This window comes from Sapajus apella, unplaced genomic scaffold (genome assembly GCF_009761245.1).
Source record: "Sapajus apella isolate SASKATOON/1434 unplaced genomic scaffold, GSC_monkey_1.0 scaffold10, whole genome shotgun sequence".
NCBI classification, from domain to species: Eukaryota; Metazoa; Chordata; class Mammalia; order Primates; family Cebidae; genus Sapajus; species Sapajus apella.
The window spans coordinates 28,382,360-28,407,106 of NW_022436950.1; the positions used below are offsets into that span (position 1 = coordinate 28,382,360).

General features: G+C 35.7%; 1 long non-coding RNA gene across 1 annotated transcript; it reads left to right on the forward strand.

The window, feature by feature from the left end:
• Nucleotides 1-4,450: 4,450 nt before the first annotated feature.
• Nucleotides 4,451-11,586, forward strand: LOC116551518. The gene is made up of 3 exons (XR_004268983.1): nt 4,451-5,155; nt 7,710-7,712; nt 11,575-11,586. It is a non-coding gene; the product is annotated as an uncharacterized LOC116551518 (long non-coding RNA).
• Nucleotides 11,587-24,747: the final 13,161 nt, after the last annotated feature.

Sequence of the window (24,747 nt, forward strand, 5' to 3'; positions counted from 1 at the left end):
TTTTTTTTTTCTTTTTTTTTTTTGAGGCAGTCTCACTCTGTTGCCCATGTTGGAGTGCAATCTTTGCTTCCTGCAACTCTGCCTCCCAGGTTAAAGCGATTCTTGTGCCTCAACCTCCTGAGTAGCTGGTATTACGGGCATATGCCACTACACCTGGCTAATTTTTATATTTTTTGGAGAGGCGAGGTTTTGCCATGTTAGCCAGGGAGGTCTTCAACTCTTGACCTCAAGTGATCTTTCCACCTTGACCTCCTAAAGTGCTGGGATTACAGGCATGAGCTATTGAACCAGGTCTTGCATTATATTTTTTATTCAAGGAGATACTCATGTGTCACTTTTTCAGATTTCAGCTTCACTGTCACCATCATAAATTCTGAATAAGTTATCTATATCAATAGTCGTTTTTTACTGAATTTAAACATTTTGTAAAAAAGGGGATCAGGAAAAATAGCTGATGGTTACTAGGCTTAACACCTAGGCAATAAAATAATCTGTACAACAAACCCCATGATATGGGTTGCCTATGCAACAAACCCAAATTCGTACCCCTGAACTTAAAACAAAGTTAAAAATAAAAATCTGTTGTGTTCAACTAAAATTTTTAAGATATCCTGATTATTTATTCCGACATCTATGTATTCAACACCTGATCAGACATCCTGCAAGCAAATTAAAACATGACTAATTATCATTTTGGTTGAATATTTTACCAGCAATATTATAATATTTAAGTTAGCTTCTTTCTTTTAGAGGAAATAGTTTTAAAAACATATTTTATCAACATTCAACTGAAGTTCTAATCTTATTTTACATATAATATTGTTGACACTAATCATAATGGATTAAAAACTGTCACAAATTATGAAAATCTCCCCTATCAAGATACAAAATGTTTTCTACCCCTTGAATCTAAGCTGATTTTAATTTTCAGTACAGTTAAACAAAAGTGAAGGTATGTTGTAATGTATCAAAACATCCACTTAAGTTCTTTTATTTGCACCATTCCTTCAAATAAGGAAATGTGATGCTCCCCCCAAAATAAAAATAAATAAATAAAACTTAGGGACACCCACAGTTCTCAGATATTTGCTAAGTAGAGCAGATTGATACCACCTGTGTCTAAGGAGGAATCCAGCTATCATGGCCTAGGTTTCCTAGAAAGAAGTCATGTGACTTCTGAGGAAAACCCAAAACTTTGAAGTTTTTGATTTTTTTCTTCTAGGATGATGACATCTTCGTGTGAAGAGTCATTCCAGCTATTCCCACTTATTCCTGCTGTTTCTCTCAACATATGAATGAGGTCATTCAGTACCTACCAGCTCTCAGCTTTTCTGTCTCCTGACTGAAACTATACAGGTAACCCAGGAGAGTTCTGCCAAAGAATCATACACTTGAGCCCAGACTGAAGTGAAGTGCCTATGTGCAAATTTTTTTTTAATTTTTATTTTTGAGACAGAGTCTCACTCTGTCACCAGGCTGGAGTGCAGTGGTGCAATCTCACTCACTGTAACCTCCACCTCCTAGGTTCAAGCAATTCTCTTGCCTCAGCACCAGGTAGCTGGAACTACAGGCATGTACCATCATGCCCAGCTAATTTTTGTATTTTTAGTAGAAACAGTGTTTCACTATGTTGGCCAGGATGGTCTCAATCTTTTGACCTTGTGATCCACCCTTTCTGCCTCCCAAAGTGAATAAATTGTTTTTAACTACCAATTTTTGGGGTGACCTGTTATGCAGAAATAGAAAATTGATCATGATATGGCTTTGACAAGAAAATATATTATTATGATTTCCCTTTAAAAGTATTTTAGTAATTCTCTAAAATATATCCAAAAAGACCAACGAGAAGTATCTGTGTGTACCAGAAAAGGAATGTTGATATTAAGGATAATTTTTGCATTATGATATTTTAAAAATATCTGTGTATACTATGCAGATAAAAAATGAGGTTAAAATAAGAATAGGTAAGTCTTTTTCAGATTAAAAATAAACTTTTATAAATGAACATGCATTCTTTTGATTTATTTAGTCTCTCTAAATCTTATGATAGATGAAGTTATGGGTAATGTGGAAATTGCATTTGGTATGGCTGCCTGAATTGGTAATGGGTTTGACAAACAACCCTAGGAAGTGAATTGGCATCAAAAAGTAAAAATCTATGTTATTCCAAATGAAAATGGTACACAGGAAAGATTACCATAATTCTATAACAAAGACTCATAAACATTCATACTGTTGATGTAAAGATAGTTGCTGGACTGCTGATAGCCTATTTGCCAAGTTATGTGCTTTAACCTCCTTAAGTTGCCACAAAACGGCAAATTGATGGCACAGTCAGACTTTAAATATTATAGTACCAAATAATAGTGGATAACCTTGTTTATTTGTAAGTCTTCTATTATAATAATTTTTAAAAGAAAGGGAAGAATTTTCAAAGTACTTCTTTTTACTGTAATGTTAAGAGACCATTCAGTCACTGCTTATCTTGCTTCCTGAAGCCTCACTTCATGTTACCTGAAATTCAATCTATCATTGTTTTGTTCTCTTGTCAAGGAAGGCCAAGAATTTTATAAAAAGAACTTCAAATGCTCTTCTATTCTGAACACAAATGAAATTCACTGGGTTTAAAATCATGCTACAATGCTGAATGGATAAGGTGTTGGTTACTAAGGCGGCACGTATCCAGTGACGGAAAGACCACCTCTGAAGAGCAGCAGCTTTGTGTCCAAGGACAACTTTAACAGAGGGACAAGGGTGATATCTTTCTTTTCTAATTGAAGAAGACAGATAATTGATCATCAGAGTTGTTAGAGATGCTGCAACAATAAAAATGCATATCTATATCTGAAACGGTAGTTTATGTTCAATAGCAGGGCTTAAAGGGGCAGTATATTGTATCCACACTGATTTTTACAAACATAAATACAGCCAATGTGATATGTTTCATGCTTTTAACCTCCTGATAGCAAACACTTTGGTGAGATTTCCTGACGTTATCATCATTCAGGTTCAAAGCAAACATCCTAGTTGTAGACCATGCAATTAGCATATGTGCAGAAGCTCCCCAAATTAAATCTACAAGTCTATATTACTTTCTTCCTACGTAAGTGATGAAAGGAGACCATGCACACAACATAGCTTTGCCTCTTAGCCCTCAACCCTCTGCTTGCCTGACTTCCCTGTTGCCTCATGTTTCATCTCAGGTAATACTAAACATTACTGCTGAACTTTATGTGCTTTTATTTGAAGTATTTGTCTTACTTTTCCTTGACATGGTTGTCTCATCACTCATAGATAAAACAACTTGATTATATTCTTATATTTTTGATAAATGAAGAAAAAGTAACTAATAATAGATAAGATTATTGCTTACCAAATTAAAGAATATTATTTCATTGATAGAGTTTTAACAGTATCTGGAAGTAGGGAAGGAACAAAGGCAAAATATGAGGTTTTGGGAGTTCCGGCTTAATGTAGTTCATTCATCGTGAAATCTGTTTGGACTGGAAAGAAAACCATGACATGATAATGTAGGATTGTGGACAGAGTGAGGGCACAGTTCCCTGTCTTGAAAAGCAAATAGTCACTTGATGAGCCTGGTTGAGCTAGCTGTGCTCCTGAATTCTTTCATGAGGACTGGCTGAGCAGTCTAATGCTCAGAAAAATGGACTTTCATAAAGGTCTTAAACAACTAATGAAAGTTATTTGAAATTCATCTTCCTGGACAAGGCAATCCTAGAATGATCAAGTCAAGTTGTAAATGATTAGATGACTGATTGCAGAGGATTTCTCTTCTTACTTCCAGAGGTTAGGAAGAATCTGTTTCCAAACTTTAGAGAGAAAAATTGGAAATCATTAAGTTTGTGTCAGAGTTATTAAATAAAGTTTATTCCCTTTGGAATTTTTGGATAAGCCCAGGAAAGGTCTTAAATTTAACTTAGCACCAAAAATAACAACAGCAAAAATCACAATATCAGGAGTGAAATAAAAAGCCACTAAGCTATGAAACCTCTTCAAAGGCATCATTTGTTCACTGAGCACTCAAAGCTATATAGCATTATTGGTCACTGATTCTACAGACAAGGAAAAGATAACAAAATGTTTTATGAGAAGGAAGCTTGTTCCAAGGTAAGATTGAGTTTAATAACCAACATTGTTCTTGGCCAAAATGTCAAAAGCTTTGTGTTTCTTTTCTTTGTAATTGAACTTGTACTGAGCACACGAAGATGAAGAAAAGACTTTGGAAACAAAACACTCATTTTTCATAAAATTTATCTTAAAAAAAAAGCAAAACTCTTTTGAGAATCACAATTCATTAAGAGAAGCCTTGCTATAAATACAACTAATGATAATATAGACTTCATTGAACACAGCTTCTTTCCTAAAAGATTTAATTATTGAAACTATTAAAAGTATTTTATAGTAATAAAGTCTAATTTTAATACTATTATATAAAATAATTAATTCTATGTATAACATTATGGTAAGTTTACATAGTTCTATTGATAGTACTGAGATCCTTCAAGACACATATTGAAGAAACAATGGGTGTCTACATTCTGCTTAACTAAGGGTTTTTTTTTTTAACCAGGGATTCAAACTGAGAAGAAATGCTGCAATGGGAAATAGAAGGAATTATAATCTGGTAGAAGAGGAAAAGAATGAGAGGTATACTACTGGCTGAGAGTAGGAACCTTGAGAAAGTGGTGATGGCAGGGGCAGATAATAGAAAGGTTAAAGAGGTTGTAGGCAGTCTATAGAATGTTCTCAAGTGACTTCCAACTGATATTGACACACTTGTATAACCTCTTCCCCTTGAAGGTGGGCTTATTTATTGACTCACTTCTAACAGATAGACTACAATAAAGTAAATGGACATCATTTCCAAGATTAGGTTATGGAAAGACTGTGGCTTTCATTTAACGGCCCTCTCTCTCTCCTCTTGGACTTAGGGAATCCAGTTGCATGCTGTAATTAGGCCTATGAACAGACCTACGTGATACCAAAATGATGTATCTGGACAGTAGTCAGTGAGAACCTGCTAACAACCACATGACTGAGCTTCGAAGCAGATCCTTCCTGATATAGTTTGGATATTTGTCCCTGCTCAAATCTCATGTAGAATTGTAATCCCCAATTTTGGAGGTGGGATCTGGTGTAAGTTTGAGTTACGGGGGTGGATCGCTCCATGGCTTGATGCTGTCTTTGCAATAGTAAATCCTCTCAAAATCTGCTTATTTAAAAGTGTGTGGCACTTCCTGGCTACTCACTTGCTCCTGCTGTTGCCATGTGACCTGCCTGCTTCTGCTTCACCTTCTGCCATGACTGAAATCTCCCTGAGGCTTCACTAGAAGCTGAGCAGATGCCAGTACCATACTTCCTGTACAGTCTGCAGAACCATAAGCCAATTAAACCTCTTAAAAAAAAAAAAACAATTACTAAGTCTAAGGTACTTCTTTATAGCAGTGCAAGAACAGCCTAACTAATATACTTCGCTGGTTGGGCACTGAGATCACTCTATCTCAGTCAACATCTTTATTCTGGCCTTGTGAGAGACCATGAAACAAAGGCACCACACTAAGCCATATCCAGATTCCTGCCTAATAAAAACTATGAGAAAATAAGAATTATTTAAGCTAATGAGGTTTTGGGGTAATTTGTTATATAGTAATAAATAACTAATGCATAGGTATTTGGCTAAGCATTTCTATGTAGTATTTGATGTGAACTCTTTTCCACTTCTTGCAACTACCAAAACTTAAGTAAAAAATCCGTCTCTCATTAATTATTTTAGGAAATGTAGTGAACACTTAATTGCTCTAGATGAGTGAGACTCTCAAGAGATCTGGGATACACATTTATAATTGGTTGTTATAAATCCCAAAGAGATCTTTTTAGGGACACGAAGAAGGACTAGGTAGGTAGCAATGTCATTCTTAAAGGGGCTGGCAAGTAAGATGTGGTCTTATCTTGCATAAATCTACATCTGACGTTTTAAGTCCTAAAGTTTAATCACTGCTTTACAGAGGGGCAATTACACTTACTAAATACAGAAAATCACTAGGACAGCAGTGCTTTTTTTTTTTTTTTTAACTTATCTTTCAAGCTTGTAAGCAATACTCACAGAATGTCATAAACCTAAGGGGAAAGATGACTGGCATCTTGAATTTTCAAAATACAGTAACTGAATTTTTTATTAGGTAAATAAATTATAAGCATATATTTAGAGAGAAATACAGAAAGTTTTGCTATCATTTTGAAAAATTTATAAACTTAAAAGAACAAATGATTATTTTTTAAAAAAATTATCACACTGTAGAACTGTATGAGTGAAAAAGGAAAAAACAAAACAAAACAAACCCAACCACCCTTTCCATAGGGGTTACTAATTGACACTGACGTTTACAGTTTTTTAACTAGGGTAGTTATTCTTCCCACTCCCCCATTGTCACCAGGGATGGGCATCTTCATGAAGCTGGTGCAGACTTTGTGCACTGCGAGGCACCTTGTACTGCAGGAGCAGGCAGTGAAGATAAAGGGTCAAGTCTACATGCATAAAGCAGACCACTGAGCAAGGCCACGCACAGGTCAGAGAAGCACATGGGGTGTGGTAAGAAGCAAGCAGTTTGTGGAAGGTGAAGTAAATGCCCTCAAACTGAGCATCTAACAGAACCTTGTTATGCTTCTCAGCTCCTGCCTCTTCTTCCTCTATGCTGCAGCACCTGCTGAGGCTCTGCACCTGAGTAGGTCTGCTTGAGCTCGGCAGCTGGGTGGGTGAATGCCTGCATTCTGGTCAGTAAGTGCAGGAACCACTGGGTGCTAATGATGCTGATCTCACACAGCCTGACATCTGCTGGATCACAGTAGTGATCATCTCCAAGGAGGAGAATGGAGAAAGGGGTGCCATTTCCTCAGGTGCACAAAGTCTAGTAGGATCTCCTGTCTGTCTATAGGTGATACCCTGTTCCAGGAAGGTGATGTGGTCCCTTCTCATTGAATTTTCTGAAAGACTTGTGGTGGTCAGAGAAAAAGCTGGGCTTGTCTTCCTCGATAACCACATTTGCAGAGCTAGGGCCAATCAGAGCACACCACATGCCACACCCTTTTGTCCCTGAAGCTGAGAGCACTGCCATGATGAGAAACAGCTGTTTCCCAGGGGCCACTAGGCTGCTCCAACAATGAATGTCTTTTTCTCTCTTAGGATATATTTCTCCAGGTTCTGTGAGATCCACTAGTACAGGAGGCTTCTGAGAGATAACCAAGGTATATTGATCGGCTAAAATATTTTAGAAACATCCTTAATAATTCAGATAACATAGTATATGAGACTCTTTTCATTTATTCTTGGATGGTTCTCAAGGCTTTACTCCTAAATAGTCCTGTGTCCAGCCATTAGTTTAGGAACACTTCTAGTTGTCTTATGCCCTCTATAAGATTGATGGGGAACTTGCTTCTTGAATGCTCTCTTGTCTGCCATGAATACACGTTTTTAGGAAGGTGCTTTTTGGAACACTTAAAAGTTCAGAGAGCTGGACCATCATTGAACTTCCAGAGAAACTTATAAGAACTATTTTGTGTTCCTTGTTTCTGAATATGTGCTTAATAAATCTGTGTGTAGTAGAATTTTTCTGTGAGTTATTTTCAATAAAACCTGACAGCATGTGTATAGCAAAATAGAGGTAGTTATGGGAGAGCAGGGTAGAGCAGAGATGGTTCTCACATTTCTTTTGGGATGCACCCATTGTTTATGAAAAAAAAATATTGTGTATGACCACACTGGCTTGTTTAACACTCCATAATATTATGTCCTGCCATGAAGAGGTCAACCAAAAGAGAGAGGCTGCAGGTGTGTCAGAGCAGAAGCTAAAGTCAGGGGTTATGGAGGCCAACTAGTGAGTGCTTGCTTGTATCAGAGAACAGTGATACATGCTTCATAATGGGGAAGTCTTTGAAGAATCCACATGAGCATTTTATGAGGAAAACAGCCAGCATTTGGACGTAGGCCAGCATTTGGAACACTGATATCAAAGTACAACAGAATCAGCCAGGGTGATTTTGTTAGTTTCTTTCCATCTCATCCCCATGCTAGAGGAGCCAAAGCAGCAGCTATCTGTAGGGCAGAGGGAGAGAAAAATAGAAAAGGCAGAACATGCCTCCCTGAGCAGCTGAGCACTGAACAGGAGCAACTTTTGATTTGGTGTGAGATAAAAGTTCTGACTTGCATCACACTGAATATTTTAACACCCCCAAATCAGACTATTCTGATTCTTCAGTAGGATAGTAGTATTGACCAAAATAACTTTTTCATAATTGCACTCTGTCAATTTCAACTAAGTAATTAAGCCACACATAGACATACATTAAAAGAGCTGTTCACCAAAAATATCTTGGAGATATTTCAATGTCAAAACACGTAGGATTAACTATTTTCTCTCCCACCGCTTTGTAGTACTCCATACTGCACACATCACACTCAGCAAATCATATTTTATTTGACCAATAATTACTTGTTAGCTAAGTTTATTCAATATGCTACTATTGCACACAATGCTTCAATAAACTTTGTATATTAATTCAACATATTATGTTCAATTATAGTGAATATAGGAAAGGTCTATTTATTGTGAGCTAGAGTTTGTTACCTAAGATTCAAATCATTATATAGATACTCATGTCATTATCCTGAATAGTTTATAAAAACTTGATGTCTCCAATTTTTCTTTCTCATTCTCTCTTAAAAACACTCCAATCAGGTTTTCAGCCAAACTACACCACCTAAAATGTTATCATGAATATCTTCCACATTGCAAAATCGAATAGCCAGCTCCTCATTTTTCTTGCTTATCAGAAGCATTTGGCACAGTTGACTCCTCTTTTCCTTGAAATATTTTCTCCATTTGGCTTCTGGGACACTAAACTCCCCTGGCTTTATTCATATCTTTCTTGCCTTTTCTTATCAATCTCCTCTTTATGTCTGCTGCCTCTCAGTGTTTTAATGTTTCAGGGTGCAATTCTTGGACCTCTTCACTTTTCTATCTACCCTTATTCTCTTAAGTGATTTCATCCTGTAGCATAGCTTTAACATAACTTATTTTCTATACATTGATGACTCTCAAGTATTTAGCACCAACAGAGATATTTTCCTTTGAATCCAAACCTATATTTCATCTCCATCCAACTTCCACTCAGCATCCATTTGTATTTCTAATAAGAAATTCAATAAACCAGAATCAAACTTCTGACTTTTCTAGCTGCTGTCTGCACTCTCAGTATAGATCTAGTCATGTGCCACATGACATTTTGGTGAATGAAGACCACATATATGAAAGCAGTCATGTAAGATTATAATACCATATTTTCACTGTACCTTTTTCTATGTTTAGATACACAGATACTTACTGTTGTATTGAAATTGTCCACAGTATTCAATATAGTCATAAATATATTCAATAAATAAAAATAATTCATCTGTTTTTGCAAGTGCAATGTGCAAGGGTAATTTGTGATAACACAAATAGCTGTGTCTCAAGGCAATATTAATATCTTTTGTTTTCTTTTTTGAGGATAATTTTAGTCATGGTTATAAATTGTATGCTGCTGTATGGCTGAGAAAGTCTAGCATAAAAAATATTTATTGTATTCTGGTACTTCTGGTTGTTTATATTGAAGAGATAGGCATTACAAACAAATATAAGAACCAAAAAATACAAAAAGAAAAGAAAAGGAAGAAAACAAAACATGATAACTTGGGCCCTTCAACAAAGAAAAATTTAACTTTGATGAAGAAACATGTGAAAGAGAACCTTGCAAAAAATACTTGTGGGAAGAAGCATAGTTGAAGATGTGCAACTACATTTATGGCAATTATACAAACAATCTAACATATTCATTCCAAGCTTACTTGACCTTGTTTCTCAGAAAGTTAATGATAGAATGCTATTGCTGTATTTTACCACTAACTGGCTTCTTTTGTTATGAATTATAGTAGTACTCCTATATTTTTGCAAAATACATTCTAAGACCTCCAGTGGGTACTTGAAACCACAGATAGCCCTAAACCCTATATATACTTTTATTCTATGCATATGTAAACTTTGATTTATAACTTATGCACAGAAACAGATAAATGGCAATAAGTAATAAAATAGTACAATATACCATAAAATAGGACTCAATATATATGCTGGTGTAGACCTGATTGACTTTTTAAAATGAATGAAAAGTTGGTTCATTATAAAAATGGGCAATGCACGCAGATAGTACACAATTCAAATATGGTAAATGATATTCAGTGGAAAAAACATTTCCTCACCCATATTGTCTCCCAATCAGTCCCCTACCTATGCAGAGAAGTGAAACAGTTTCTTATATAAAAACAGAGATATTCCATGTATAAGTAAATGTATACAAATGTGTAATCATGTAATCTAGAATATAATATATGTTGCCACTGACTTTGCAAACAATTTTACTTATTTTTCTTGATTATATACCTAGAATTAGAGTGGCTGGGTCATAATGTAGATATATGTCTAATATTTTTAGAAGCTACCCAATAATATTCTGAAGTAATTGTAACATTTTACATTTCCACCATTTGTGGTATTAGAGTTTCAGTTCTTCCACATCCTCATCAACACTTGGTATGGTCAATCTTTTCAATTTTACCGATTTTCACGGGTATATAGTGGTACCTCATTGTAGTTTTAATTTTGCATTTTCCTAATAGTACTGAACAACTATTCATATGCTTATTTGCCATCAAAATATCTTTGAGCCATTTTGATAGGTGTTTAGTAGTATATTATGGTTTTAATTAATATATTGCTGATGAATTATACTGAACACATTTTCATATGTTTATTATCCATTGGGATATCCACTTTTGGCCATTTTTGGTTATTTTTCATATTGTTGTAAGTTTAACACATATCATGTATGGAGTTATTTGTCTAATATGTATTTTCTCCCAGTCTGATGCTTACAGTTTTACATTCTTAATGGTATCTTTTGATGACAAAATGTATAATTTGGCTAAATTATAATTTACAATGTTATTTTTCCTTTTTTATAACTAGGGATTTTGTTGCTTTGTACAAGAAATCTTTGTCAATCTAATGCCATAAAAATATTATCTATGCTTTATGCTAAAAATTATACTTTTAACTACTACAGTTAATTTTTCTGTGTAATGTGAGGAAGCACGAAGGGTTTATTTATATATTTATTGTTTTTGATGAATATCCCATGGCTCCAACACAATTTATTTTGAAGATATTTATTTTCCCTTTGAAGTGCATTCGTGCTTCTGGTGTAAATCAAGAGGTAGGTCCATTTCTGCATTCTCTTCCGTTCACAAAAACAGAAGACATTTGTTATAAGAGGTTAGGTCGTAGTCCCTCTGTGTCTTTTATCTTATCATATAACTTTGGGAATTGTCATGTATACTTTAACAAAAAATCTGCTGGGATTACATTGACTTTATTTGAAGAAAGGTTACATCTGTGATATGGCTGGGCTTTGTGTCTACACCCAAATCTCATTGCAAATTGTAATCCTCACATGTCAAGGGAGGGAGGTGATTGGATAATAGGGGTGGTTTCCCCTATGCTGTTCTCATGATAGTGAGTTATCATGAGATCTGATGATTTTATAAGGGGTTTTTTCCCTCTTAGCTTTTTTTCCTCACCTACTGTCATGTAAGACATGCCTGCTTTCCTTTATGCCACAATTGTAAGTTTCTTGAGGCCTCCCAGCCATACAACACTGTGAGTCCATTAAACCTCTTTCCTTTATAAACTACCCAGTCTCAGGTATTTCTTTATAGCAGTATGAAAACAGACTAATACAATCTAGCAGTGTAGAGTTTTTAGAGTATTTTATTCTATGAAAATGATATATTTTTCTATTTTTTTACATCTTTGATTTATTTGAACAATATTCATTTTGTCTGTAGTTTTGGAAAACTCTTACATATAGCTTAGTAATTTTATTCTTAGATATTTTATGGTTTTGGTGAAATTATAAATGCTATTTTAAAATCTTGTATTGTATAATTGTTTGTTGATAGTTTATAAAAATACAACTGATCTTGTATCATGTGACCTAGCTGAATTCACTTATGAATTCTTGTAATTTGTAGATTTCTCTGTATTTTTTAAATTCATAATCATGTTGTTGGTGTATAATGGCAGTTATACTTCAACTTTTCAATTCCTCCACTTTAACAATGATCAGAGTAACCATCTGCTCCACAACCAACATAGAATAACTGTCCAGAAGATAACTGTTATAGAAAGTAAACCTAAACTCATTTCTCAGCAATACTCTAGAAAAATGATGGTGTGGGAGGGGTCCTTGAATGTTAGTAACCTGCCTATTCTTCTAAAAACAGGTATACCTCAGAGATACTGGAATTTCAGTTCCAGACCACTGCAATAAAGCAAATATCTCAATAAAGTGAGTCACATCATTTTATTGTTTTTTTGTTGTTTGTTTTTTTTTTTGAGGGGGATGCATAAAGGAGCTGTGCTCGCTAATAGCCAAGGCAATCCTAAACAAAAAGAACAAAGCTGAAGACATCACATTACCCAAATTCAAATTATACTGTAAGGCTGCAGTAACCAAAAAAACATGGTACTTGTACAAAAACAGACTCATACACCAGTGGAACAGAATAGAGAGCCCAGAAATAGTGCTATATACCTACAACCGTCTGATCTTCAACAAGCCTCATAAAAATAAGCAAAGGAGAAAGGAGTCATTCAATAAATGGTTCTGGAATAACTGGCTAGCAATATGCAGAAGACTGAAACTGGACTTCTTCCTTATGCCATATATAAAAATCAACTCAGGATGGATGAAACATTTAAATGTAAAACCTAAAATTATAAAAAAATCTTTGGAAGAAAACCAAGAAAATACCATTCTGGACATAGGCCCTGGAAAAGATTTCATGACAAAATGCCAAAAGCAATTGCAAAAAAACATAAATTGACAAATGGGTCCTAATTACACTCAAGAGCTTCAGCACGGCAAAAGAAACTATCAACAGAGTCAACAGACAACCTAGAGAATGGGAGAAAATATTTGGAAAGCATGGATCTGACAAAGGCCTACCATCCAGAATCTTTAAAAACTTAATCAAATCGACAAACATGAAACAAACAACACCATTAAAAAGCGGTGAGCCGAGATCGCGCCATTGCACTCCAGCCTGTGTAACAAGAGCGAAACTCTGTCTCAAAAAAAAAAAAAAAGTGGGCAAAGGGCTTGAAAAGATACTTTTCAAAAGAAGACATGCATATGGCCAACAATCATGAAAAAATGCTCAAGATCACTAATCATTAGAGAAATACAGATCAAAACCACAATGAGATACCATCTCATGCTAGTCAGAATGGATATTATTAAAAAGGAAAAAACAACAGATGCTAGTGAGGTTCCAAAGAAAAGGGAACATTTATATATTGCTCATGGGGATGTACGTTCAGTCATTGTGGAAAACGGTTTGGTGATTTCCCAAATAAATCAAAGCATACTACAATTCAACCCAGCAATCCCATTATTAGACACATACTCAAAGGAATATACATCATTCTACTATAAAAATACATGCATGAATATGTTTATTGCAGGACTATTCACAATACCAAAAACAGGGAATCAATCTAAATGCCATCAATGGGAGACTGGATTAAAAAATGTGGTACATATACACCATGGAAAACTACATAGCTATAATAAGGAATGGGATCATATCCTTTGCAGCAACATGGATGGAGCTGGAGGCTGTTAACCTAAGTGAACTAACACAAGAACAGGAAAACAAGTACTGCATTTTCTCACTTACGAGTGGAAGCTAAACATTGAGTACATATGGACACAAAGGTGGGAACAACAGACCCTGGGACTTACTTGTGGGAGGGAAGAGGATGAGGTTTGAAAATCTACCTATCAGGTACTATGTACTAATCACCCAGGTGATATGTACACCAAAATTCCATGACATGAAATTTACCTATCTAATAAACCTGCAAGTGTACCCATGAACCTAAAAGTTTAAATAAACAGTTATGTTTACATTATACTGTAGTATATGAAGTGTGAAATAGCATTAAATATGTAAAAACAATGTACATACATTAATTTAAAAATGCTAACAGTCATCTGTCATCTTCAGTTATTCATAATGGTTTTGCTTATTGAGAGTCCTATATCTAATAGCTGGCTGCTCACTGACCAGGGTGCTGGTTGCTAAAGGTTGGAGTGGCTGTGGCAATTTATTAAAATAAGATAACAATGAAGTTTAGTGAACTGATTGACTCCTCTTCTCACAAAATATTTCTCTATAACATGCAATGCTGTTTGATAGCATTTTACTGACAGTAGAATTTCTTTCCAAATTGAAGTTGCTCCTCTCAAACCCTTGTGTTTCTGTGTTAACTAAATTTATGTAACAGTTTAAAATTTTCTGTTGTTGGCTGGGAGTGCTGGCTCATGTCTGTAATTCCAGCATTTTGGGAGACTGAGGTGGGTGGATCACTTGAGGTTAGGAGTTTGAAGCCAGCCTGGCTAACATGGTGAAACCCTGTCTTTACTAAAAATACAAAAATTAGCCAGGCATGGTGGTGTGCACCTGTAATCCATCTGGAAGGATGAGGCAGGATAATTGCTTGAACCTAGGACGTGGAGGTCACAGTGAGCTGAGATTGCACCATTGCATTCCAGCATGGGCAACAGAGTGAGACTCCATTTCAAAAAAAAATTAAAACCTTTTGTTGTCATTTCAACAATGTTCACAGCATCTTCACCAACAGAAGTTTCTATCTCAAAAAATAAACCTTTTTTTTTTTTTTGGTCATCAATAAGAAGCAATCATTTATTCAAGTTTTATCATGAGATTGTAGCAATTCAGTCACATCTTCAGGCTCCATCTCTAACTCCAGTTCTCTTACTGTTTCTACCACCTTTGTAGTCATCAAAAAGTCATTCATGAGGGTTGACATCAACTTCTTTCAAACTCCTGTTAATGTTGATATTTTAACTTTATGGTTCTTTCAGAATCATGAATATCATTAGTGGCATCTAAACTGGTGGCTCTTTCCTACAAGGTTTTTAATTTACTTTTCCCAGATTCATCAGAGGAATTACCTATGGCAGCTGTAGCCTTATGAAATGCATTTCTTAAATAGTAAGACTTGAGGGTTAAAAATGCTTGATCCATGGGCTGCAGAGTGGAAGTTGTGTTAACAGGCAGGAAAACAGCATTAATTTTCTTGCACATCTTCCTTAGAGATCTTGAGTGACTAGATGCATTGTCAATGAGCAGTAATATTTTCTATTACTATTACATGCTATCTTTTTTATTCTTGTTTTTTCTATCTTATTCCAAGAATTTTAAAAGCAATGGAATTTTATCTGCTGCTAGAAACTAGCACTTCTGCTTTACGTACATACTGTACATTAAATTCAACAAAATTATCTAATACAAAGTTATTTTTTCCAGTTTTATTTTTAATACCCACATTTACATATTTGGAATGGATTAAAGTGAATGTATTAGTGATTAGAAAGATGGTTATATTAATTTGGATCCTTAATTGTGATAGAAATTTAATCCAGCCATCTTTGTAAAGAAAGGTCAGGATTGTAGCAGTTGACAATCACATAAATCTGAAGGAAGGTTGTTATTTGAAAATTGACAAACTAAATCAGCATGAAACAGGATCTACAATAGTGATTTTTATACCAAACAGTCTGCCATTGAATCACATGGTCTTCAAATTTTATTTCCACTGCTGCTCAAATTTCAAAGCTCTAGAGGAAAGCATTTGACTGGCCAATCTTGAGTCACACTTTCACTCCTTAGCTGTACTAGGGTGGTGGACTGAAGTCTTCTGCCACTTCACCTTTAGTAAGAGGAGGCACACCCTGTTTTCAACATGTCATTAAGACCACACACAGGAAGAGAGAGGAAATCTTCTGGAAAGAAATGGATATGCTGATAAGAAGGAGGAATAGATGCTAGGAGGACTGAGAAAAATAAATGTTTTCTTTCCCTCCCATCATGAGAGTCAGCAGAGGAGGTTGAAAGGACAAGAGCAAAACAGAAAAGGATGCTATGTTCTCTTCTCTGCAAAACAGGAAGGACTTTTAATGCCGGAAATTGTATTTATGGAAGCAGAGAGATGACGTAGGAAAAGCATGCAGCTTGGAGTCAGTCCCCAAAATTATCTTTAAATATAATACTATTTAGTTATTAGTTACATTTCTTCTAGCTTCCTACCTAAAAGTGGAAATTTTATTCTTTAAAACTATTGGATCCCAATTTCAGTGTCACCACTGCAGGGATTCGATATATGCTGGATTCTCTGTTGTCAATTTGGCTTGATCGCCAGCTTCTTCTTAGATATTTCTGCATATTAGGGGAGAAGTTGAGAACTACATTTTCCAGATTCCCCTTCTCCATCTGGTTTCAAATTAGAGTCGGCTAATGAGAGAAATTGCATGAAATTTAAAAAGTGAAAGACAAGGATAGACCATTAATTCACAGAAACAGATTTGGATAGATATGTGTGCTGGTGTCAGAGGTAACATTTGAAGCAAATTTCAGGTTAACTTCTTAAGAACCAGCAGTTTAGGTGCTGCAGGACAGGATCGCTGGTCATAGCTTTCCTAATGTTTATTCTCTGAGTACTTCCAGTCATGGCACAATTCTTTATTTCTTCTAATTTTACATTCAAATATAAACCTGTATATTTGAAATACATGGAGGTTTTTCTTGAAGCCTGACTGCAAAGAAAGTTTTCCATTCAATTAAATGGAGAAGCTGACTGTTGATCTGACTCTGTTCTATAATTTCACAAGTGGAAAACCATACTAAACAAAAAAGAAACAAGCAAACAAAAATTGCTGCCAAATGTAACTATATCAACTTCTGCTCCCATTCTGTTTCTGATGTAGTAAGTCAGGGTGGGACCTAAGAATATGCATTTTATTTATCTCTCTGGATGATTCTGCTGCAAGTGACCTAAGATTGCAACTTAAGAAAAAACAATGTGAGGCTTTGGGCTCTATTAAAATTCAACTATTTCCAGAATATTTTGTGCATTTTCATTCATTTCTTCCTTCAAGTGACTGAGGTGGGTCCTTTCAACAGGTTAACAGGAGACTGCAAGGAGAAGGCATGTGCACCTGGGGACCTTGGTGGGAAGATACATTTTAAAAGAAGCTAAGAATTCCAAATACAGGCTTGACTCTTTAATCATTGTTTTTCTGTGGCAAACTGGGAGGAAAAGAAGCTGGAAAACTAGTTGCAAGAAACATGAAACAAATATAAACAACAGCTTGGGAACTTCTAGAAGTCTTTGAACTGAACTCAGGGAACGTAGATGCTTCAACCTACTGCCATATGTCAGTGCTCGTTGGTTCATTGGAAAGAGAAAGGAAGAAAATATTTATTTAGAAATAAACCCATATCTTTATCTTTTGCCACAATACTCTGGCGTGACAACCAACAACAAAACCTCAGCGGTATATACAACAATAAATAATTTTAGCTCATGGGTCCATGCATGGGCTAGGAGGTTCTGCTGATTTAAGCAAAACTCAATTGATTTTGGCTGGCCAGGCTTATGCATCTGGTTAGTGGGTGGGTTGGCTCAGGGTTGGCTAGGTCCAGGAGGATTCTCAGCTCTCTGGGCTCTGCTTCTTGTGGCTTCTCATCCTCTAGTACTCCAGCAGGGCTTATTTTCTTTGTTGAGGTAGGGGTCTGAGGGAGAGTGGTAGTACATAGAAACTTCAGAGGGCTCTGATCAGAACTGGCACAGCATCATTTCCATCATATTCTTTTGGCCAGATAAAGTCACTAAACCAGCTCAGATTATAGAATGAGGAAATACCCGCCTTATTGGGGATGTTGCAAAGATATCACAAAAGACATGGATACAGGGAAGGACTGGGGTTATTTTTGCAATTAATATACCATAGCCCAGATGGTATCACATCTGGCAAGAGAAAGAATGCCTTGTCTATACTATTGTCCTCCTCCGCTTTTCATATTACATTTCACTGCCAATAAATCTTAAAAAAATAAATTTTGCCTTGTGTGACTACAATTCAATAAAATGATTTTCCTTTTCAGATAATAAAGAGATGAGAGAGAGAGCTGTGTAATAGCACTCCAAGTCCTCTGTAATATCTAGAGAAAGAAAAAGTATCATCACACTTCCCACATAGGTGTGTCAAGTTGACAATAGCTACAAATACTATTCTCTGCCAATAATTCATGTTAGGTTCTTGTTATCTGTATTGTTCCTTTTTAACACCTACGAGTAAAGAGAACAAGTTTTGTTTTTCCCTAAGTTTCAACTTAAAAGGCAAACCTTATTGTCTCACATAAAATACCAAGGTAAAAATTGGGGGAGAAAAAGGAAAGAAGAGTAGGAGTGAATACCTCCCCAGACTGATGAAAAGGAAATTTTGATTATGCCGAAGTTAGTGGGTTCTCATTCAAATGGGAAGGTTGGTCTTTAAAATCGTTTTCAGGCCCCTAGGAGCCAAGTTCACATTTTTTTTATTTCAAGGTAATGAAAAATAAAGTAAGTGACCTGGCAAAGGTGGTTGAGTAATGCCAAGTCAGGAATCAAGCACATAATTCCTAACTACCACATAATAGTTAGATCCCCAACCTATGGTAAATTTTATAAACAAGTTAAGTGAAACGTTCTTGCCTTGTAAGCATCAGGAGAGTTTTCAGAGGTCCTGGCTTATACAGCAAAGGGTGACTAACCAAGCTTACATGTTGCTCTTTCAGCTTTAGTCTTTTTTTTTTTTTACTCAATACAAATTCAGTTTATATTTTCTCTAAATAATTTTTTGTGATGAACTTCTTTCTCCAAAACTTTAATATTGACCTGGAAATAGAATGCATGCTAAACTAACTGAGGCTTAATTTTTTAAATCATGACAATATCCATTACTAGGTTGTGTGTATCCAATGTCCATAGCAGCAAAACATTTTAAAATACGAGTCTCTGCTACTTTCAATAGTAAATTCTTCCACTTACTCGGTCTTATTCTTTTATTCTGACTTTTATTACATCCTTCTATGTATGGTATCATTGACTTGTTCTTTAACTTGGTAAATTAAACAAATTAAGAAAGACATTGACTAGCATGTAATGAGCCATGGTAACAGAAATTATATCTTTGATTCTTCTTTTTACACCAGTTCTCCTTGCCTCTAGATTCCCCCACACTCATACTAACTTCTTAATCTATTCTTCATCCTGATATTTTGGCTTCCCATAAGATTTAAAAATATTAAGAAAAAGGCATCACACAAAGTGATATGTAATTGACAAAGCTTAATAAATGCCACCTATACTATCTGTTTACATGCTAAGAGCACAGAAAATCTTTGTGGAAAAAAAATAGTAAAATTTCTATTATTCAGAAAAGCCTTACAAGGTTTCCAGCCACCTTCATATGATGCTGTTTTTTTAAAATATGAAAAATGGTTATGTTGCCCCCTCTTCCTCATTGCTAGCCTCTCTTGATATTTGAGTATTTGGCACAAGATACACAGAGAAATGAATAGTCACTTTACATGGTTCCATTCTCATCCTCCCCCCATCCCTACCCGCAGACAAGAATAGAATAAGAGGGACTGATCTGGTCCAGCTTTCATTTTGCTATGTAATATTTCAAATTAATAAATATCATACTTCGTGGATCCAAAGCAGTTCATAAAATAAAGGTATATCTCATAATCAATGGCATGTTAGACTCAAAAAAATATTTAGTACTAAGCATATCATTTCCAATTCTCTTTTCTCTCCACCAGTATTCCCCCAGTGATATGAACTGTGAAGTAAAATTTCTCATATTAGAACAAAGGCCTATGTAAGCAGATTGTGCACTGACTTAAAGAAAACATATGGTTAAAAAAAGATACAGGACCATTTAAATTCTGTATAAATAAATTAGCTTTTATTTAAATGATAAATTTGCTTGGAATCGAACGTGTGCTTCTTTAATAAGATGAGTTTGGTTAATACATAGTCTTGGAATGCTTCTGTGAGTTATATATTTATAAGAAATACTGGAACAGCAATTCAGCCTGTACCTTCGATACAGTATTACTGCCCTAATATTTGGAGGACTTCAGGGTAAAAGATAAATTATTCTGGGTAATAATGTCCCATAAATATTATTGCAATTTCAGCTACAAGTAAACAGATTTTTGGATCCATATAAAATATTGCACCTGAGTATAGAGTAATCTTGTGAAACTGTGTGAGGTCCTCATCCCTGCAGGTATTTGAAGCAGAAACTGTCTGTACTTCTGTCAGGATTATAATGAGCTAATTCTTAATTGGGTGATAAAGGAAGGACTATGAAACAATTGTCCCTTCCAACCTTGGAGACAAAGATCTTACGGCATGACAGTACGTGAGGCTCATACTCTATATTTAGAAACCAAGTCCCAGCTATAAACTATGTATTTGTCATTTCTTGAAAACTGAGAAAACACAATGAACATTCCTTTTTAACATCTATGATATTACTCTACTTTCTATTCAAAAACAGCCTTATTTTTCCCTCCTTCAACCCATGCCTAGCACTCTATTTTAAAAAGTTGACTATCGAAGATGAATCTAAACATAGCTGTAAGTTACTCTTTGGAAACTGCTGACTTCACTAAAACAAAAATAAAAGTAAAAGCTATAAGTCCTGAAATAGTAGTAACTATTGTTCAGAATACTGCCTTCCTATCATTGGGGGAAAATTTAATGCGTATATTACTCTGAAAAGAACTTGGTAATATCGAAATATAGAAGAGTGTAACTGTAGTGGGCAATAAAATTCTTCCAAATCCTGACATGCATTTACTGCCTTATTCACAGTTTTCCTATTTCATTTTATACAATATAACACATGAATGGAGCTGTTATAAATCCTTCTTTTCTGGCTTCTATCCTGTTTTGTAATCTTATATACTCCTTCCCCTGACTCCATGCCTTTAGTTCCTTGTTTACTGCATTTACCAATTGTGTAGAAATACAAACCTCTGAAACCAGATTTGCTCTCAAGAATGCTGTCGTATTGAACACACTGATTGATGCACAGTTTTTGACCTGACAAATTTAAATGGAAACCCGATCCTGTGCAGTATGGGAGAAAGTCACTAGGCAAAGAACTGCTGATCATGTCCACGGATCAAAGTGCCTTCCCCAGAAAATAAGGGCATATGCAAATCTGAATAGGAGAACTGAGTCACACTGGCCAACCTTGGGCAAAACTGGTGTATATGCTTTAATGTGACTGCACGTATGTTGTCATACACAGATGTAACCCAAATTCCTGCAAAACAGGCTAGGACATACTGCTTCCTAGAGAATGACCAAAAGGAAAAAATATCTATTTGGTATGTTTTACTTGTTTGTTCTGTCAAAAGCGAATATATAACTAATCTATACTAAATCAACAAACCTATAATATAGCTATAACAAATTTGTAACAAATGTAATCAGCTTATTTCATGACTCTCTAGTTCCACTTTACTTTCCTCCTTTTTTCCCCAGACTTTCTACTGCTTTTCCAACATCCACACTGAATCTGATTAATTACAGGGTTCTTTCTAGGCCATCTAAGCTTAAATTTCTCTAATTGCTGAAAGAAGCAGTGAAGTTCATCAATAGGCAGATGCAAACAGCCGAATTCAACTAAATTCCATCCCCCCGCCACTCCCACAACAACTGCCAATTAGTTCATCCTAAAACTAACTTCTCCTTCTTTAAAACAAATTCTTTAGAATTAGAATGACTTTTCATCAACCTTGAACCACAAGTATGTACAGGAGGGTTTACAAACCTGTCTTGAAAATAAAACATAGGATACTCACTTGCTTCTGAGTACCTTTAGGAAGTTATCGGATGACTACAAAACAAAATAAATGTAACAGATGTCCTAATTCAGCTAAAATCATGACTTTGATAGCCCCAAGCTAAAGAATTGGAAGGTTTCCTGTCTTCCAAAATTTTTTTTATTGTTTCTGATTGAATCATGGACTGAAACAAAACAAAAACAAAGTAATGACTGTCCCCAACAGAAGAGGAACCTGGGTTTCCACTAGGATTGAGCTATGGCAAATATAGATATTCAAGTACAGCTGTACCTACAACCCTGTACATACAACTTCTGTATACACAACATTCCTGGACTATCCAGGGCCATCTTCAAGAAGGAGTCTGCTTCAGGGATAAAGGATTATAGCACAGGAATCCCACACAACAACATGGTCTACTGACTGGAGACCAGTCAGCAGTGGGAGTTGAACGTAAAACTTTCCTTACCCTGCCATCCTTCAGCTTGTGTGGAGTCCCTAGACTTCAAGACAGTGAATTCCTTGAATAGTGAGACTATCATTGGTGTCCGTGACAGCATAAAAACTGAAAGCATTTTTCTCAACATTCTATATGTCCACATTTTTCTGTGACTCTAGGAGTAAGTGCTAACCACCAAAATGACTAGTATTGCGATCCCTGACCAGCTGCTGACATGTTGACCTCAAGTCGACTATAATGTGATTTAAAAGATAAATAAAAGTGCATTGGTTATGTTGTAAGGTTGAGAGATAAGACTTTCATTATGTTTCTAATAATCTGAGGTCAAGGAATCTTCCTACGAAACTCTCTTAACCATGCATCATAAAGGAAACGAGTATTACTCCCTTGATTTTGTATTGAAACGTCCTGAGTACTGAAAATAACTGGCAATAGTTTCTTTAGAGAAGTAGCAGACTATGGCCCTTAGGCCATATCCAGCCTGCCACCTGTTTTTGTAAAAAACAAACAAAACAAAACAACAAAAAAATCCCCAACTTTTATTGGAACACAGCCTCGCTCATTTGTTTATATACTACCTATGGGTGCTCTTGTGCTACAACAACAGAGCTAAGTAGTGATAGAGATGGTATGGCCCATAATCTCAAACATTTAATCTGAAGTTCTTTCCAGAAAATTTTACCAACTTCTGTTCTAAAAGTAGGGCATGCAACTCAAACCGCTGGAAGCAGAGCGGGTGACACAAAAGCAGCTGCCAGCCAGCAGAGCTGTCTGAGCCTGCAGCTGAAGAGCCTAGGCTTGGCGAGCATCAATCCCAACAACGGCAGCCAGTCTTGTCCAGATACAGCATCTATTTGCCCTTCTATCATTTTTCACCCTCAGTCTGCTATACTCTGTATTGAAGCATCGTTCATTTCCCCTTGTCAGTTCCTATGTCAGCTGGCTTCCAGTTGAATAAAGACAATAAAAAGTACTGGGGGAAAAAGGAAGAAGAGAAAGAAATCTAAGTATTTCTCGACCTTTTCTCTGCTTTTGGCAACTTCTTGTGCAGAGGCTGTATCTCTTCCATGAATCCATGTCCTGATAGACTTGCCTTCTGCGGTTTCAACCTCCACCTTATCACAGTGATTCCAAATTTTGATTAGATCATTTCCTCCTTGTCCTTCCAGTTTAGGGGCACATTGAATTGCTGCTATTGCTAATCTTAAGAGTTGTTCAGGATTCCCTGTTGGAATTCTCAGTACTTATATCACTTAAGTAACTACTTCCCCTACACTAAATTGCCTTTGTTGTGAATAATTGAGGTGATTTCTACTGTTCTACTAGGCAAGGGTCACTGGTATCTCAGACGAGAGGAAGCAAAGCAGTTTTGCTGAAGTGATCCCTTTGTGCTATAGGGCCTACTAACAGCTTCAAGGATCAGGCTTTGCTACCAGGGATTGTGAACAACAACCAGGCTTAGTTTGGAATTCAGTTAAGTCACATCTTGGGGATTCTCTGAAACACTTACGTAGTAATAAAATTCTTATATGAGCAGGTGAGAGCTTGGTGTCAGTGAAATTCAGGCACAGATGTTAATGTGGCTTCAGTTATACTTGAGGAGTGGTAAAGAACAGGACACTCAAGTTCCAAAAAGGATTCCATTTTGAACTACAGTGCTATTGATTTGTCATTGTATGTAATGCCATTCAACATTTTCCTTAAACACTAATTGACAGAGTTACAATTTCTTCTAACAAAAGAAGAAATTGATGAAATATCTGTCTGATGTTTTAATTACTGTCATTAAAGATACACATGAGCTTTCAGACTTAAATGCCCACTCCCAGTTCTACTCTGATAAATTCTTTGGGAGTTATAGAAGCCACTATAATTCAGACTCATAGTTTGATAGGAAAAGTCAGCCCTAGTTAAATGTCATCAATAGCTAATGCAGTTTGGACAGTTTAATTATATACTTGTCTAAACACTTGTCACACTTCTGGTGACTTCAAAGCAATGTAGTCTTCAGCACTAAAATTTACAGTGTTTTATAATCAATCTTATTAGTGCTTTTTCACATTACAAGACTATATGAGATATGAAGAGGTTAAGTAACTTGACCAAGACTATCCTGAACCGACGGGAAAAAATCACTAGCTGAAACAATTAGCCAAATAGTTCAAGCAAGATTAACAGCACATCTTTTTTTTAGAAGGCAGGAGGAGTTTAAATTACTAAACAAAGTATCTGATAATTACCTAAACTCTCAGATCTCATATTAAAATCATGGTCCAAATTCAGAGTCACAATACTTTGTGTATTTCTTAGTGCTGTGTTTTTTTATTGAAATTATCAACCCTTTGTTTTGTATTTAAATATTGTCACCGTTTTTCAAGTGTTACCTATTTATATC